Here is an 18100-nt window from a genome sequence, read left to right as displayed (position 1 = left end):
CTGATATCATCTGGAGGCATCAATTGCCACTGAAGGAAATACATTCCCAGATAAAATATTTAATTCAGATTTACCACAGTGTGCCAAGCTGAGAGCTAGCTCCTTCCAGACGAAATATTTCCGTATTCTGTGACACGTTATCAACCTCCAGCTCTTTGAATGAGGTTCAAATCAGGCCGAGACTTTGTCAAATGTGGAAAAATAAATGGAGTTTCAAACTCTGCCTTTCTAATGGGGCCCTGTGCTTGTCAATGGCAGCGCTGAATTCTGTCGCTTCCTCCTGCAGGTCAAATTGTCTCATCTCCAGTCTCAGAAGCTGCTTTACTTGGAGATCAGTGCATATTCGGAGTATAGCTGGGCATCTTATAGGGCTTTAATAATAATCTATTTATTTTGAAGAAAAAATACAACCTTAATGAGCTCTTACTTTTCCTTTTTTCATTCAAAAGATAAGCCTAGCTAGAAGATTTTATATGCAGAGATAGGAAATAATTCTAATGTTCCTTTTCCTCTGATGCCTTTGGTGATCCTGATGAGCAGAACCAGAGCTGCTGTTGTGAGTCTGTATCTCCAGCAACACGAGACGAACACACCTTTGATACACGTGCTGTTTGGAACACGCTTTATTGCCAGTCTCCACTGTGAATTTGCTTGCCAGAGAAGTTATAACACAACTGGGAGCACCAGATTGACTGGTTTATGAGCAACAAGAATTCAAATGTGGTTCTGTTCCACTGGGCTGCTAAAGAAAGAAAGAGAAAGAAATGCCTGCTGGAGTGGAAAGCCAGCATTTCTTGTCTCATACAATCCATTTATTTCTGTATCATTTGTAGGAGGTATTTTAAAAGGACAAATATTTTTAAAGCTACAGTCAGCATTTTATTGCCTTCTCATAACTTATTTAGCGCCTCAAATCAAATGCTTTATCCTACTACTTTACAGAAATATGCAGAACACAGCTATATATCATCTGTAAAAATGTCACCCACTATTAGTTTCTTCTATTTAAGTGCATCTTTATTACCTACTGTAATTATGAGAAATTTAGGCCGGTTCATATATTTCCCAAGGTACAGAAATCTACAGCATCTTATTTTTCCAGTAGACAGCAATGCAATGTGCCTTTCTCATGGCTAAGACTATCACTATATACTAAGACTAATCACTGATGTCAAATACAGAATTTAATTTTAATGAGGTTCTTCTAATTTTATTATTAACAGCTCGAACGATCACAGCAAATTCCAGATGATGTGTGGTAGTAAGTGCTTTTCTGGTTCAGAAATGAACCATCACTTAGCCTAAAAATTCCTTGCAGCTCAGCTGTGATTATATATACAGAAGCAGAGAAAATAGTACTTCTATTAGAATTAGTGACAAGCTGGCATAAGTCATTGGGACACAGGAGTGAAGATCACTCATACGAGTAAAAGCTTTCTCAATTGAGTCCTAAATCTTTAGGATGAAATTCTGGCCTCACTGAAGTCAATAGCTGATCCAAATTGTACCTGCATTGGACAAAGCAGCATCTGCCTAAGGATATATTTATATGAAACCTAGTTCGGTTAAAAGTCTGTGTGATTTTTGTCAACTTCATGAAGCAGATTGAACAGAAAAAAAGATTTTTTTTTTTTAAATTAAACTATTAAACTTTAACACCTTTTTGGTCCTCATGCAAAATATAAATAAAACAATACCACGGTAACTCTAAATTTTGTATTATAATAAAGTCGCTTTCACTCAGTTCACAAGCCCAAGGCAAAATACTGCTCTCAGTGATCTAAACAAGAATCCTTTCAATATACAAAAAAGGTACTGTCCAGGACCTAAACTCATATTTTTGATTGGACAAATCTGATAAAAAAAGCTGTTTTTAACCCTCATAAGATTAGACAAGACCATCATGGAGCTGTCACCTGATAATCTAAAAATATTTATGAGCATTCTGTCTCTCATGCTAGTACCGCAGAAGTACTCCCAAAAACGTTCTCAACATTTTTGATTTAAAAAATACTTGAAAATGTCTTTTCTTGACTGGCATTGCCATATTTCCTGCTTTTTCTTCAGGAGAAACAACATCCTGGAGTGGACGATGTTCAGACAGTCTGACACACTTGTGCAATAGTTGAAGGATTGCTCAGGAATGACTTGCAGCTCACCCTGGTCACGGTGCAGGAGGAGGAGGAACATCACCCACATCCTTGGTGGGTCTGATGGCTTCACGAATATTTCAGGTAGGAGAAGGGGACGGCAGGAGTCTGTAGCACTTGATCTAAGCCTAAATAAAGCCATGGAGAGTTGCTAAAGCATGGAACTAATATTAGCATCTTACAACGTTGACCAAACCCATGTACTCTTGTCCTGTCTAGTAAATACTTCATTAGTCCGCTGTGTAGGTTCTTTGGAATCCCATCTTTGATGGCTCAGATATGTGCTGTCACTGCCATCTACCCCAGAGAGATAGACCCTCTGCCAGAGCTCCCCATGGGTGGGAGATGGGGGTCAGAGAGGCTGGCGCTGGGTTTGGGGGTGCCAGGTACAGTCTGTGTCCAGGACATGGGTCAGAGTGATGAGAGAGGCAAAGCCCATTAGACCAGCAGACATTTAAATGGACCAGACGGTGTTTCCAAATAGAACTTGTCTAGTTAGCATCCAGGGAGGAATCTGACTGCAGCTCTGACAATTTACTAGGTCCTTAATTACGTAAATAATTACTTGGTGATTAATTCAATTAATTCATTCTATCTGAAATCAAGGTGTTATATTATTTTTTAATTTTCCTGGAATCAAACTCAGCTGTGATAGATTCTTCCACTTTGCATTTCTAACTCATTGCATTCAATTTAAGAGAGAGGCAAAAGTTATGTTAAAGCAAATCAGCCATATCCCTGATTTCCTTTTTAACTTTTTCAGCTCCAGAGAAAAAATGTTGCCAATCATCAGGAAATGCAATTTTGACTGTGTGAAAACTGCCTTTTGCAACTCCAGGCAATTATAACAGTCTATTGAAACATTTTCGCTCTTGTGGCACTGTTGAAACGCCAATATTCTTAAAATTACACACTAGATACAAATACTGTATTGAGCAGACTTTTCCCAGTACCTTGGGATGGATTCTTATACCCTTATCCTTGCTGAATAGGTATTTTCTCCAAGAGCGTTTCTATTGACTGCAGAGGTGCTATTTGCAGTATCAAGTTTTAAGAAACTCAGAAAAATCACCCTGAAACTATTTTCTCCCCTTGGTTTCAGCTGGCTATTAGGCAGAACCGAGAAGGGCCCCAGGACCATAACACCCAGAACAGTATCTAGAGCTCCCTCAGCTTCTGCCTTTGCTAATTCAGAAAGTATTTCAGTCAGCAAAACTCTTTTTTTTTCTACTTTTCTGAAGTCAGTATGAAAGTTTTCACACTGGCCTAGAGACTGAACTTCCTTGGCTGTGGTTCAGTAGATACCAGAAAGTGGTGTGTGGCTGCTTTTCAGTGCTGTGGGTACAGATGGGGGTGATGCTCTGGGCAAACAGAAGTAGGAGTAATCCTGTGATCGCTGTGCTCTGACACACCAGCACCGAAAGAGAGGAACCAAACTACTTTGCCCACAAAACAGTGTCTTTAGGCCTGAAACAGGGTGGGGGGGGAAGCTGAACCACTCTTCTCCTTGTGAATAATTTTCCTGATTTTAAAAAAGCTCATTTCCAATGTGATTAGTTTTAAGAATATGTTCAACTCTCATTGCATTCAGTGAGTGCTGAGCGCATACTCAAGGATTTCTAGATAAAGACGGACTTTGCTACCACCGAAGAGGTGTGGTTCGCAGTTGTGATAAATTAGCAGATTTTCTACAATCTCACTGTCAAGCTCACTCCAAGTTCGATGAGCACCAAATTCAGCAATGCTTTTGCAGGCAACGTGCACGCGCTGCTCGGTCAGCACACACCAGCTACTGCTGCACTGCCCAGCTATGAATCACGTATGTTAAAGTGGATGCTTGGTTCATCATAATGGTTGGGCTGGGAGGTTATCGGTGTTAGGACAGAATTTCTTAAATTTCTTAAAATTATGGTCAGGCTGAGATGAGAAACAGGACCAGGAGCTGAAGTCCTGTACTCAGAGTTTACAGGATTAACTTTATCGGGATGTATCTCACTGAAGACAGAGTGGCCTTGGGCCTGTCCTTAATGTTCTTTGTCTAAAAACACCATTTCTGTTTTGCCACTCAACTCCTCTACTGATTTCCAGTTTAGATGTTCATAAATGTGATACAGGCATAGTTTGGATAGGAAAACTATGTTGTTTTTTTCCCCAGTACCTAAAGAGTGGTATTTTATTTCAGAATATCCTTTCAATTAAAGGAATACTTGGATATAACCCAGAATCTTATAATGCAATTCAAGACTCCTTAATCCTCCCCAAGTTCTTTTTTCTGGCTTCTTCCAAAAATTGTTTTAGTTTCTTTTCTTGTATTTTTCCTTTAATTTTCAGTCTTATTCAATTTTATTCTGATTAAGCTCTGAAAAGCCTTTCTTCATATCATATTCATATTGATAATTAGTTTGAAGGTATTCGTTAGCCAAAAATAGCTTTTGTTATTGTACTTTATTTATAAAAAAATAATTAAAATATTCCTACATCCTCACTCCTGAGAATCCTGTAATCCAACTTCCACAGAAAACAGGGAACAGGGTATGAGTCGTGCTTTTATATCTTTTGTGTCTTGGACTCCAGAATAAAAATATATATAGATTTAAATATAAATGTCTGTTTAGTCAAACACTGACACATTTACAGCAAACAAGGGTAATTCTTAATGCATTCACTTAATCTATGGTAGTCAATACTAATGTCCATTCTTACTGCCCTTGCCTGGTTTGTAAATGGGTAATCCAAGAAGGATACAATAAGCTCTCTCCCGGTATGCTATTGTTTGTATCAGGTCATTTTCCCTTCCCTCAGTCTCTGGACAGAGGTTCCCCTAAAGTTATGTGACCAGGATTGGACCCTTGACAGGAGAAGTAAATCGGGTAATCCACCACCTTACTATGCAGCAGCTCAGATACTTTTTCACGTGTTCTTACTACCTTACCAGGGCTTGCCAGAAGACACACTAAAGATACTAAAGCCATTCAGGTCAGTGGGAGCACTGAGGCACTAGGGTTAGATGAAGCACCCCGGTAGCATCACTCAACACCTACCACCTGTTAAATCCCTTTATACGCTGCCATGCACACAATTCCAATTGACTCTCTCATAAGCTAAACATCACACAGGCACAGGATGAGGATTTAGTATTTTCTTGATAGAAAATAATACTGAAGCAGATGGTAAGGGAGGGGGAAAGTATCAAGAGAGATTATTGAGTTTTTATTTTACAGTGTGCCAATAATCAGGATTGGTGTCCTGGGATGAAGACAACGAAAGAAAGCAGGAAAAGAAATCAGAACAACAGGTGAAGTCAGACTTATGAAAGCAGATGGGACAAAAGAAAGGAAAAAAAGCTTTTCTCTCCTCTTCCTGACACTTTAGGAATTGACTTTTTGCTCTGTTTCATCAGAGAAAAGACACAGCAAAAAACAATTAGCATCTAATTTTCTTCCTATCAAACTTTTAAAGAAGCTCCTAATAGCTATTCATTTGGTCAGCTTTATGAACAGCCAAGTGTTGCTTCCCCTTGTTTCATACAGCTCCTGTGGTTAATGCTGAGGACCCAGCTCTGCTCCTGAGAAGATGCTTACAACACTACACACCAGGTGCGTTGTGCTCTCGCTCTGCCAAATTGTCTAAGTGCTGGTGGAATTGGAGCTTCCTCCCTGTACCTTGATTTTGTCCCAAAGGGAGGAAGAGCTGTACAAACCTGGGTTCCCTCTCCTTGTCCCAGCATGGGGGAGGCCATGAGGCAGGACTGCACATGGAACCCAGGTGTCAACGAGTGGATCCACTTGTAGATATTAATGAAAGAATCTGACTTGTACGAAGCTAAGAATAAGAGAGCCTGTGGATTTCATCTGTCCCGATGCTGGCACAAAATGTCAAAGGCTGCTGTGATCACATAGTGAGGAAACTTTGAAAGTAATTATTGCCTGGCCTCTTGAAAGATCAGGGAGTAAGACACAGGAACATACTGCAGCTCTGAACATATGTAAGAGCCAAAATTCTAGCTTCCAAGGGTTTGGGATGTGCTCTAAATCTAGAATAAGAGGTCTGTGTTTTCCCCTTCATGAGAAGCAGATTCTTAAATCCAGCCTGAACGAGAGAAAATGAGAAAAACAGGCAGGTTACTGAGCATGAGAACTAATGAATTCTGATTCCCACAGATTTGTGTTGTCTGATTAACTAATTCTGCCTGAATTCTACTAAGATTTCCTGTCACCTGCATCTACTGGTTTCTGCATGTAGTTACCATCTCCCGAGGCAGCTATAGTGATATCTGTTGATTGTCTGCATTATTTTCTAGCATAGACAAACCGCTGGACGCTGGTGCTGCTGTGCTTACCGAGGAGTCCTAACCAGTCTGGCTTTATCCAGCCTCTCCTAAGTCCCTATCAGTAGCGATTTCTGAAGGCTAAGAACTAAAGCAATCCACTGTCTCTTCCTTCCCTCCATCCCACTGGCCCCAAACATCGAACAGTCCCCAAGCTCACTGGTTTAGTACTTTTCCAAGCCCCACATGTATCTCCTGGTGTGTTGAGAGATTCAAAGCTGTTTTCTCACAGGTCACAAATTCCCCTATGTAGATCTTCAGAGCTCGAGAAGTTGTACGCCCCCACTAAAGCTTTTCCAGAATTTTGAATTGCTAAGTGTTTATAATCCTGCTGGCTAGTGTAGATTCTCTGGTGTCTAATAACCTGCAGACTACCGCTGCAGCTTTTCTCGCTTGTTTGCCTGAGAAAAATGAAATCAAACAATGGGACATTTTAGAAGGGAATTCAGAGGGACAGATGAATATGCATAAACCTTCCACTCACCTCCAAAACCTGAGGATTTCCTTAGGGTACTAGGCTAAAAATGAGAGAAAATATCCTTAAGAAAACTCCCACTGTTTGTGTATCTCTGCAAGAGACTGTGCTGCCTTGAATATAAAAATGGATGTCTACCTCAAAAGCCGGAGGATTCCTTAGAGATTTAAAGGTATAACATACAGTGAAGGAATTTGTAGTAGTTATCCGGCTCAATACAACATTCAAGCCTTTTTGGCAGGATGAATTTTTCTATTTCTGCTATAAAAGCCGTTGGAGAGCAGAACAATCCTTTAGCAAATGTCAGCAGCAAAAAATATATATTCCAGTTTTGATTAAACTAACCTGTGCTAATCTGTTTTAGACACTGGTTTCAAATTGTGTAGCCAGAGTCTTTTTGTGTGTGTGTATTGAGAATGGGTTGATTTGACATGCCAGGTGCAGAAACACCTTTTGCATACTCAGACACAGTCTGAATCTCTGCCAGCACTTAGAGAAGGTCCTGCTGAGACCATGCTACAAAAAAACTTCTTCTGAAGCTGGGGAGTTTCTCTTCCACAGCTCATACAGATGGTTCGGGCTCATCTATTTGACTTGTCAGCACCAGGCACTGTCAGCAGCGCACTCACCTGGAGCTTCCCAAGGATCAGTAAAGGCTGATTGACTATCTGGCTCTTGACTGAGCACACAAGGAAAATTCCTGACAATGTGAACCCACTACCATCTCGTTCCCTCTTTTGACGCGTGTGCATTTTTTCCGGGGAAAGGTGTTTCAGTGCCAACAGGCACAGCCGGCAGCGAGCGAGAAGCCTCAAATTAACTGGAGATCAGAGCTGCCCTGAAGCCAAGTGGTGAGTTCAGTGACCAGGACTGCGCTCCCTGGAAAGCTGGCATAGGTAACAATGGCAAGGGATCCCTATTTCTGTACGGTTTTGAAAAAGCTTGTGATGCTTCTTTTTCCCATCAGGGAGGATGATGATGCAGGGAGCTCAGAGGTGTGATGGGGGTGCCTGACACTCCTCCCCAATGGGTCCATTTGGTGTCTGTGTGACACTGGGCAATCCATGAGGGACAAAATCTTTGTGCAGCTCTGAGGATTCACATCTGTGGCTCTTCATATAGATCAGATAGCTCGGCACATTGCTACAGCTGCCAGTCCAACGGATCTCACCTGCTGTGAATATGCTAAACCTTACTGAAAGATTCACAGAAAATAACTCCATGTTTTCATGACTTAAGACATGAAACTGTCATTCTAAGCAGTCAATAAACAACGTGTTGGGGTTTTTTTTTAAAGTATCAGCCCAGAGCAATGGTTTTGGAAGTAAATGTAAAAACGCTTTAGCTTCTGTCAGATTAAAGTAGTTTATGCTGTGATACAAGGCATTTGTAAAATTCCCCCAAAAATGCCAACTGTGACACAATCTGACTAATTATAGTTTGGAAAATTGGAGAGATTTCTGTTTGTTTGGGAAGGGGTTGCTTTGTATTTTGTTTTTCTTGTGGTTGGTTATTTTCCATCCCATATTAAAAGCGAGATAAAAGTTATGTTTTCTGGCCATCAGTACTGGCTGACTTATGTATGTTATTTATTTTTCTGATTCTACATTCCGTCTTTTATTGCCAATATAGACGCTTCCATTACTGTTGAATACAAACTAAATGAAAATCTGTGGTCCATTGTACATTCCCTTTTCATTGCCTAGGAAACCATGAAAGATTAGCAAGGCAAACTTGTGAAGACACGTAATATCCATCATCTGTATGGCTGTACAAAAACGTATCTCAGGTACTAATACTGCTGTGACAATGAAACAGTAGATTTTTATATCCAGGGCATAAAGGTGTCGACAAATTCCTACTGATATTGTGAAAGTGAATAGTTTAGGCAACAGGGCCTCGGGTCTGGTCTTTATTCCCAGCCTTGTAGGTGTTAGCGATGGCAAGCTGCTGCATCATCCTGAATGTGATCATCTTCCACTAGAATTCTTTTTATCAGAACTTAAATGCTCAGGACTCTCTGTTCTCCTGTGCCTGTTTGCCCCTACTGCAGGTGGACCCTGATTGCGGTCACCTGGAATATCAGAGTGTATTGATAATACTTTGATATGCAAGCACTTTTTTTTTTTCCTACTGATTTCCTTAAAACCTCCCTCCCACTATAGGCATAATTTCAAATAAATTACAGGCCATCTGTCTCAACCCAGCCTTCATCTCGCTGAACTTCTTCATTGTGCAGGGGATCTGGTTGACCAGGGGTCTGTACCAGAACAGCTTTTCCTCTGCCTCATCCTACACTGAAACATGCCATGGGAGCTATTAAAGTCTCCTAAATTATAGTATCTCCTTTTTCAGGTACACAAATATTTATAATTACCGCTAATGCCTAAGGTAATGAATTCTGAGTTTTTAGCAGCACCCATTATATTTACTTCTTATTATGTGTTTTTTGTTGTTGTTTGTTTTCTTTTTTTTACAAGCCAAATATTTGATGGAATGATAGTTCTGGTGTCATGAAAGGGAATGGTTATCTGATACTTTTTCAGTGTTTCCCAGCCTGGGGCATCTGACTTTGCAGATGACAGCAATAACACAAAGCGTTCTCATCCCAGTAACCTGAAGTGCTCTGGATCTCAGACACATTACAGATTTACATTTACGCTTTGTTGGTAGCCTGGCTAAAAAGAACTGCAAACTCATTGTTATAAAGAGATATGCAAATCCCTCTTCTGTTTTCAAAGAAGCCATTTAATTGTCTATTTTTCATCCTCAGATTTTTTCCCAGCAGTTTCATTAGCTGACATGACAAAATGCCAGCTCATTTCATATTTAAATATAGGACCAGTTTGAAATAATATATCTTTACTGTGGGAGCAAATTCATCTGTTATTATTCCATGAATAATGTCCAAAAGAAGGAACTTAAGCCCTTTTCTCCTATTTGCAAGGTTGACAGAAGATTTGTATTTTCTGTAATAAAATAAGGTGCTTTTGGTTGATTTTTTTTTTTTTTTAAATTTTCTGCAACTGTAGATGCTTAAAAAAAGATCAAAGAAACTGAAAGAATCCTACGAAGTCTGGCACCTACATTGAACGACTGCTTCAGTGATCTATGTGGAAAGTGGGCACATCTTAAACCTTAAATTTTGGACCACAGTCCCCTACTGAGGGATATAGGTAGGCACCTTCCTCCATCTCCTTTGTTCCTTAACCAAAAATCATTCTCAGAGGCCCTTGCTACAATAAAATCAGATCTCAATCTTTTGTTTTGAATAACTGTTTCTGATCAGCCACCAGTTCAGCCTTTGACCCGACTTCTGTACAAAGGTATTAATATTAATCTAAAGTGCACATCTAAAATAACTCAGTCATCATCCTGGCACTCATTTTTTTGTCTGTTCAACTGCTTATAGCTGCAAAAATATCTCCATGCAGTGTGACTGATGGTACTTGGGCTTGAAAACAGATGTTGGCAGCTGATTCCCCACTGGTGCAGAATGGTAAGGTAAGTGAAGGCACAGTCACCCAGGACTGGCTGCAGCTCCCAGCAGCTGCTCACAAGGTATCTGCTTTTTCCCAGCCTCTTTCCCTACATCTACTATGGTTTGGAAAGGCTTTGTATCCTCCATTATTGGAAATGCTTAATTCACTCATCCTCCCAGCTTTAAAAGTTTTCTTCTTTTTCACAGCTCCTACAAATATGGGGGGTGTGGATCCTTGGGCTTCTCCCTGCAGAATCATCTTCCCTTCCTATTTGTAGTTCTCTTTCCTATTTAATATAAGTATCCCCTTTTCACGCATGCAAAAAGTAGAAAAGAAATGTAATTACATACATTGCTGCTGATATTTCCATTGAAGTAATGGATTTTTTTGCTAATAATAGACAATAAATGAACACAGTAACAGTGGATCCCATCTGAATTCTCACGCTAAACTAATAAAAGCAAATTTCAATTCCTTTACTACTTTTATAAGTTTATGTCCATGTAAGTAACTCCTGTGGTGGATAATGGTTTCCCATCCTTGCTGGGAGATTAATGCCTTAGCAAAGTCCATGGATTTATAGAGGACATATTTGTAATGTTTGAAGCCTGGTTTTATGCTTTAGATGGGACACAGAGGGCACTTCCAGGTTCATTTACAGTTCCAGTATTATATAAGTACTTAATTATTTATTTCAAAAGCGTTAAAAAGGAACGTGGCAAGCAAATAGGAAACCTATGTCCTCACCGTTTTACTATGAAATTCATCCTGAGACAGATGATCCACAAAATGTTTCCAGGACTCATTTAAACTCTGTGTTGAATATGTAGAATAATTGGAGTGAGGGTCTCTGCGTGGCAGCATTGCCATTCCTTTAAAAAAAACCCAGGGTTTCCAGCCCTAGCCCACATCCTATTTAATTCCCTGAAAACTCCATTAAGAGACTTCTACAAGGAGCAGAGTGCAGACTCGATCTTCTCAAATTCCCTTCCAAGCTAAGCAGGTTTTTCCATGGAAACACAGGTCAGACAGATATATAGCAAGTATAAAAAGTATGGAAAGCTGTTGCCTTGGTTCTGAAAAATCACACTCTTGGTAGTGCTAGGCTAGTTCACCCAGGAGCTAAATATGAGAATTTTCTGTGGAAAGTGAAATAATCTCTGTTCCTCACTATCAGAACACTTTACTTATTGAAACAGGAACATTTCTGAGTTCAAAGTAAAATATCTAATCAAAACATGAGAGAGAAGGAACTTACATAAGACATGGAAAATCTGAGGTCATGTTCACCCTGTCCAGATAAATGTCCTAATTGCACAGCTCTGGGTATCTGGGGCAGATCTCACACTCTTTCCCAAACAATTTCAAAAGAGCTGAGTTTCATTCTCCCACAGAACAACAGTCTACTTCAGAACTCATACTATTTTACAAAATCCATATTCCTAGACAAGTATAATGTCTGAAATCAGGGAGCTTCAATTTATCCTTCTTCAAGGAGGACTCTAAAGTACCAACTACTCCATGTAGTCTCCTCAGTTGCAAAGACAAATGGCATCAACGCATCCAGCCCAACCCCTCATTCACATCGGTCCATTGCTGTGTACATTGCTTTTTGTGTTTGTTTGTTTTTCATTGCCAAATTCTGATAGAAAGGCAAGGTTTCATGATGTAAAGCCCCATATTTAGCGAAGGGAGGCCTGATTTTTTCAAAAGGGTTTGGTGACAAACAGTATTAAAGGATACACCAGACAGTAGTTAGCTTGGTCCTGTTACTCACTGGCTTAGCTTTAACACTGACTATTTTTGTGCCTTCAGTAAGTTGCTGGGAAATGTCTTTCCAGATTAGTTTAGCCTATGGTTGAGGAATGACTGAAAAAAAAGAGGGCAAAAAATCTTATGGGAGCTGTAGAGCCACAGACAGTAACATTTGGGGAGAAATCGAATGGGATACAGCACATGGAAAACAATAAAAATACAATGGCTGTAATAAAAAGGCAACAAATGGTGGTAAATCACTGGAAGGATTCAAGGGAAAGCCCTGCCTTGGTGAGAGGTAGGTATGTGGCATCTGGCTTTGCACAGCTGAACATCATTCTTGGCGGTTCTATGGTGCGTCAGGTCTTGCTTTAGCAGGTCACTGTAGAACACGCTTCAGGCCAATCATGCAATCACGTACTTCCTCGAACGAAAAACAGACCTCCTCCTGACCTAGTAGTTTTGTACCAGAAGGGCTTTTTCCTTTCATTCCTATCCAGAAATGATTTTTGTGTGTGGTGCAGCCTCGAACATATAAATTGTGCTCTTTGGTTTTTGTTCTGCCTTTAATCCCATTGTCATTACCTCAAGCACCTTTCACGATGGCCTTAACCTTGGACACATCACTGTCAAAAAACCCCCGGTATTTCTATAAAAGTGCATTGTCAGTAAAAAAAATGTGCAGCTGTTTTCCTAAATATCTGCAACATGTTACTCCTGACAATGACTGACAAGAATTCCTCTCACTGAGTCTAGAGCAGTGAGACATCATTTCACATTAATTATGGAGAATAACATTATCCCACAGTTTGACCCAAATTATTTGGTATTTGACCAAATATCTTTCTAAAGTATACCCTCTATTTTTAGGGGAAGAAAGCTCTTTCAGGATTGGCATGCATTGAAATTCACAGCTCATTGGCAATGTAATCACAGTTCTGCATTAATTGATCTTACTCAAGATGACTCCTGCATGTCATGCAGGCTGTCCCAGAGCTCGAGTAGACAGTAGGATGTTCCTTGATATATTATTTAGGGCAGGAGAATTCACTTCTGACAATACAAGATTTTATTCTACCTGAGTTTCAGAAGCTCATGTTTGGGAGATATTCAACAATAAGGCAAAGCTTTGATCTCTTTTCTCATGAATGATGGAAGAATTCTTAGATTTACTGCCTAAAATTTCCACTTTATTAAGCTGTCAAGTTTTGCTTGGTGGCCTACTACAGAGTGAAATACTAAATTTGATTTAAAGGTCAGAGGAGATGTGTGGCACCTACAATCTGCCTCTGAATTGTTTTTGTAACACTAAATAGAGTTTACAAGGAGAGAAAATTGGAACTGGTCAGCATAAGTCATTCCAATCACAGTGTCTTTGAAAAGACAGCTCTACTTTTAACTACGCTAAAAGATAAAGGAAACTGATACATTAGCGTGGTACGCTGGGATTTATGGAACTCCAAGCAGAGTTCTGTGACTGTAATTGTTACAGCTAAACAAGGGAAAAGCATCAGGAAAACGTTTCTAACATTAATGCAGCAGCCATAATTATAAGAAATCTTAATTTGGGGAGACACTTTAATTTGAATTTACTAGAGGTCTAAATAAACTCACAACAATAGGTTCTGACCACGCTCCCAACAGACCTTGTTATTATTTCTGTATCGCTACATCTTTTAATTCACAACTCAAATAAGGCCCCAGAAGAAATTACTTTCTTTTAAAATAATTTTACAACTGCAGCCAAATATATTATCATTTTAATTAAATATATGAAGTATAACAAGGGCCAAGATATAAATTTCTAGGAGACTGAAGCCTAATTTAATTTCCATATTTAATATATAAAACTTATGACATCTAGAAACTCCTAATATCCTCATTTTCCTCTTAGTACAGTCCTTTATCATGTACATTTCATTAGTCACACTGACAAAAAACAATTACAAACTAACTGTTAAGTCTATACGAGACATTACTTGGTAACAAAATCTGGTGTTATATTAAGTGGAAATTTCTGTTTCAGAAAAAAAAAAAAAAAGAGATAATTTCCATCTACCTCATTAAAGAAAATAGAAGTCCACTCATAATCACCACTTGATTCTCTATACGGTGTCTGACATTGGTTTCTGATTTTCTTGCTTGGAAACTTAGAAGGAAATAGCTCTTCCCTTAAGAGTCCTGAAAAAGAGCTAAGCCTTCGAGAAACCATTCTGTGACATTGTTCCTCTATATGGAAAAAGAACTTCACCCTAGGCAAGACTGAAATGAATGAAAATATTGACGTTCAGCTGAGAAAGCAGCTGGGAAGTCAAATGGTCCCAGACTTGCTAATTCCACCTCCTGACAGTGAAACACAAAACCCCCCGGGCTGACTGCCTGGTACCGCATTGCTGGGATTCAGCATAATCCAAGAACAGGGGAAGCAGAAATGTGCTATGGTTGTTCTCTATTTTTTGACCTGACAGTTGCCATTTGGGCTGCGTATATAATACTTCACTTTGGAAAGCTCACATGTACCCTCTCCCTACCTGTTTCCTACAGCTTTCAATAAAAATACCTATGTCTCAATTTTTATGGCCTTCTCTCTTACATTAAGGGTCACTGAGGATTAAAAGTACAGTTTGAAGGCAGAAAGTGGCCATGGTTTCCAAGTTTTAGCTTTTGACTTTTTCTTTGAGGTTTCACATAAAACCCTTACACTGAAAGAAAACCTGAACCTTTGATCCAAAAAAGATCCAAGTATAGTTCTAGTTCAGGTCTGTTCAAGAAATATGACATTTCAGAGATAAAGTCAGATAAAATTTAGGAATTCCTTAAACCAAATAGATTTGGCACTTTTTTTTCCCTGTTTTCTGAAGGTCCTTTATAGACTGCTTGGCAGATTAAGACAAGAAGTGCAATATCTGAAGAAGTTGTGCATTGAATACTGAATGATGTGGTTTGGAAATGCAGCGTTTGCATTTGATTCATTTCTACTTTTGTCTTGGATGCCAACCATGGACCAAAAATTCTTTCTGACCCAGCTCTCGACAGACACGCTGACCTAAGACCATCCGGTTCTACTGATGTTGACAAACAGCCTGGGTTTGAGCTTTCCTTCTCCACTTTTCTATTACATATTTTCTCCAAACTCAAACCTGGGTTCCTATCCATGCAACATAAAGAGGAGGTTCATGTCTGAGCACGTGGGTTTGCACTACAAATACAAAATATGAGCGTCTGAGATGGGGCGTTACCTGAGGAAATATTACCTGGGAAAGGAGGAAATCCTGTTGCCAACCACGTGAGATTGGCAAGTCATCCCTGCTTTTCAGCCCAGAATGATACTGTTGTAAAAAACTCACTAAATGCAGCTTTTCTGAAGGTGGTGCTGTGGCTGGAAGAGGTCACCCCACTCAGTCTGCGTGGCCAAAGAGGTTTTTTCCACATACTTTGTGTCAAAACCAAGACACCTTTCAGTTGGGTTGAAACACCTTCAGCCCCAGTTCTAAATATGACCTGCTGACTGATCAGCAAAAGCATTTTACATCTGTACTTAACTAAATTACAGAGAAATGAATCACTTGAAACTGGTAGAGAGCTCTCAGAAAAACAAAACAAGCCCCTCAAAAAAACCCACATTCAAATTAAGCAAGGAAAGCTTGAACTTGACTGCAACATGGCATATATTAGTGGGGTCTGAACTTTTAACAGTAAAGAGGTTGACTGACAAGTATCACAAACAGTGGAGAAAGACAAAAAAATACAAATATCTCTCTTTCTGTTTGATCACTCGGTCACTTGAGATTCTTCTCTGAAGCAGCAAATACAGTATACAATATCTAGAGGGTCCGCGAGAGTTTAAACGACAGTGAGTGCCCACAGTTTCTATTGATCACAGTTCTGTATCTTCGTAGAATATAAATGATGAATTATCTGATTCAGTAGCTTTAAACAAAGGAAGAACCTAGACAGAAAATGTTTAGCAGGATCATTTAATAAGATAGCACAGAAAAGATGGCAAGACTTTCTTCCTACAGATACTTCCAGCTTTAATCATAGAAGCATATCCACAGATTTACAAACTCTCATTATTTTGATGTATTGTTACATTTCTGCCTAAAAATAAAACAAAATGTGTTAAGTTTGGCCCGAGATGAAATACTGAGTTTCCAGTACTAAAATGTTGTAATTATTCATACTGAAATATTAGGAAACCAGCAAGGAGATAAACATTGTTGTTCATATACTGACAAAGCGTGCCAACTGTTTCTACATGTGCTTCTATTTCAGAATAAACTAATTAACATTAGCACAAGTGTCAAGTCATTAACATAGTCTTCTGCACAAAGTTATCAGGCTCTCATTTAAACTTGACTTTCACTCAATTAAATGTATAGCTACTTTTCCCACTGCTGAAGCCATATAATCTTGAAACAAAAAAAAAAAAAAAAAAAGAAGAAGAAAATAAAAGAAAGATATAGAGATAGTCACCCAGTAACTAGCTCACAACTTCAGCTATCTCTGTGATTAATCTGTTTGCATAGGCAGGAAAACACACAGTGAGTAGATTACAAGACAAAGCTGGTGGATAGTATTTTTACTGCACAAAAGTTAGTTACAATAAATTGGAGAATGTTCAATAGATTGGATTTATCAAAACAACAAGAAATAGACAGGTAGAGGCTTCCTGAATGCAATTTTTTTCAGGGCTTAAAGCACAGATTTGAGACTGGATCCTGTTATTAAAGAGAAGGAAAATCATACACCTGTGAGTGAAGGTTTCAAATGTCTCTACCCGCACACTGGTTTCAGGAGCTTCTACCTGAGGTTTTGGTTTGCAACCATCTCCGCACAGGAGTGAGTGGGTGGGAAACAGCCGTGTTAGAGATAACCCTGTGAACCCACTCCAGGCACACACTTCAAAAACATCTCCACGGTGAGTAGCTGAATAACTAAGATTAAATGTGTTGGGTTCTTGTTTAAAGTAACTTTGGGTCTGTCTGTTTTCTGGGGTCTGCTTGGTTTTTTATGTTCTTACTAAACTCAGTGAGAAGAGCCGCTTTCCTTTGGGCAGGGCCACAGAAATTTCAGAAGCAAGATGTGGTCATTACTACTAAATCTAAAACAAAAATAAGATCTAGCTAGGTGTTAAGTTAGCACTATCTATACTAGAAGACAATATTTTCAAAACTTTTGAAGACCGATATTCTCACAGTATGAAGGTATAAAACAAGATTGTGAGGTGGCTGCAGTTAATGGTTAGTAAGCAAACTTCCACGATCAACAATCCAAACTTGTTGAAAAACACATTTACCTGTCTATCTCTATTTATTTATTATTGATATTCAGTAATTATAAAGACACTGACTACTGCAATATCTGACTGATGATTTTTCATTTTTCATGAAAGTCATTAGCTTCTTAATGCAGATATTGCAAACACTTTGAAGTACCATAACTCAACTGCCATACAGATTATCTAATTATACAGCACTTGCCTATAAAGAAAAATACCTCAGATATGAGAACTGTACCAATAAAAGCAAAGTTTGATAGGAACTTCATTTATAATTTGCAGAGATTGAACATAAAACACAAACTTTAACAGCTGGAAATTCAAAAGCAAAGTCCCCTGTAAACTGCACCTGCAATTCAGTACAGCAATGTCCTATCTGCCACCTGTGTTTCGGTATGTGCGATGAGCAGACTGTGATTTTCCTTGAAGCCTGAGTACGGATGCCTCTTTAAATCAGAGTTTGCACACAGCTTTTATGGCAATATCTCAAGAAAAAACAGTGGGGAAATGGGATTTTTTTTTTCCAATTATCTCATAAATGCCATTGATCAGTTCTAGTCATGACTAAGAAGCGATTCAATCTGCAAGGCAATTCCCCCGCAGGGCTCAGAGTTATTTGAGGCATGGAGA

The sequence above is a fragment of the Patagioenas fasciata genome, chromosome 16, assembly GCF_037038585.1.
Source record: "Patagioenas fasciata isolate bPatFas1 chromosome 16, bPatFas1.hap1, whole genome shotgun sequence".
Classification (NCBI taxonomy): domain Eukaryota; kingdom Metazoa; phylum Chordata; class Aves; order Columbiformes; family Columbidae; genus Patagioenas; species Patagioenas fasciata.
The sequence above is the reverse complement of the archived record's forward strand: the minus strand, read 5'-3'. Positions refer to the sequence as shown.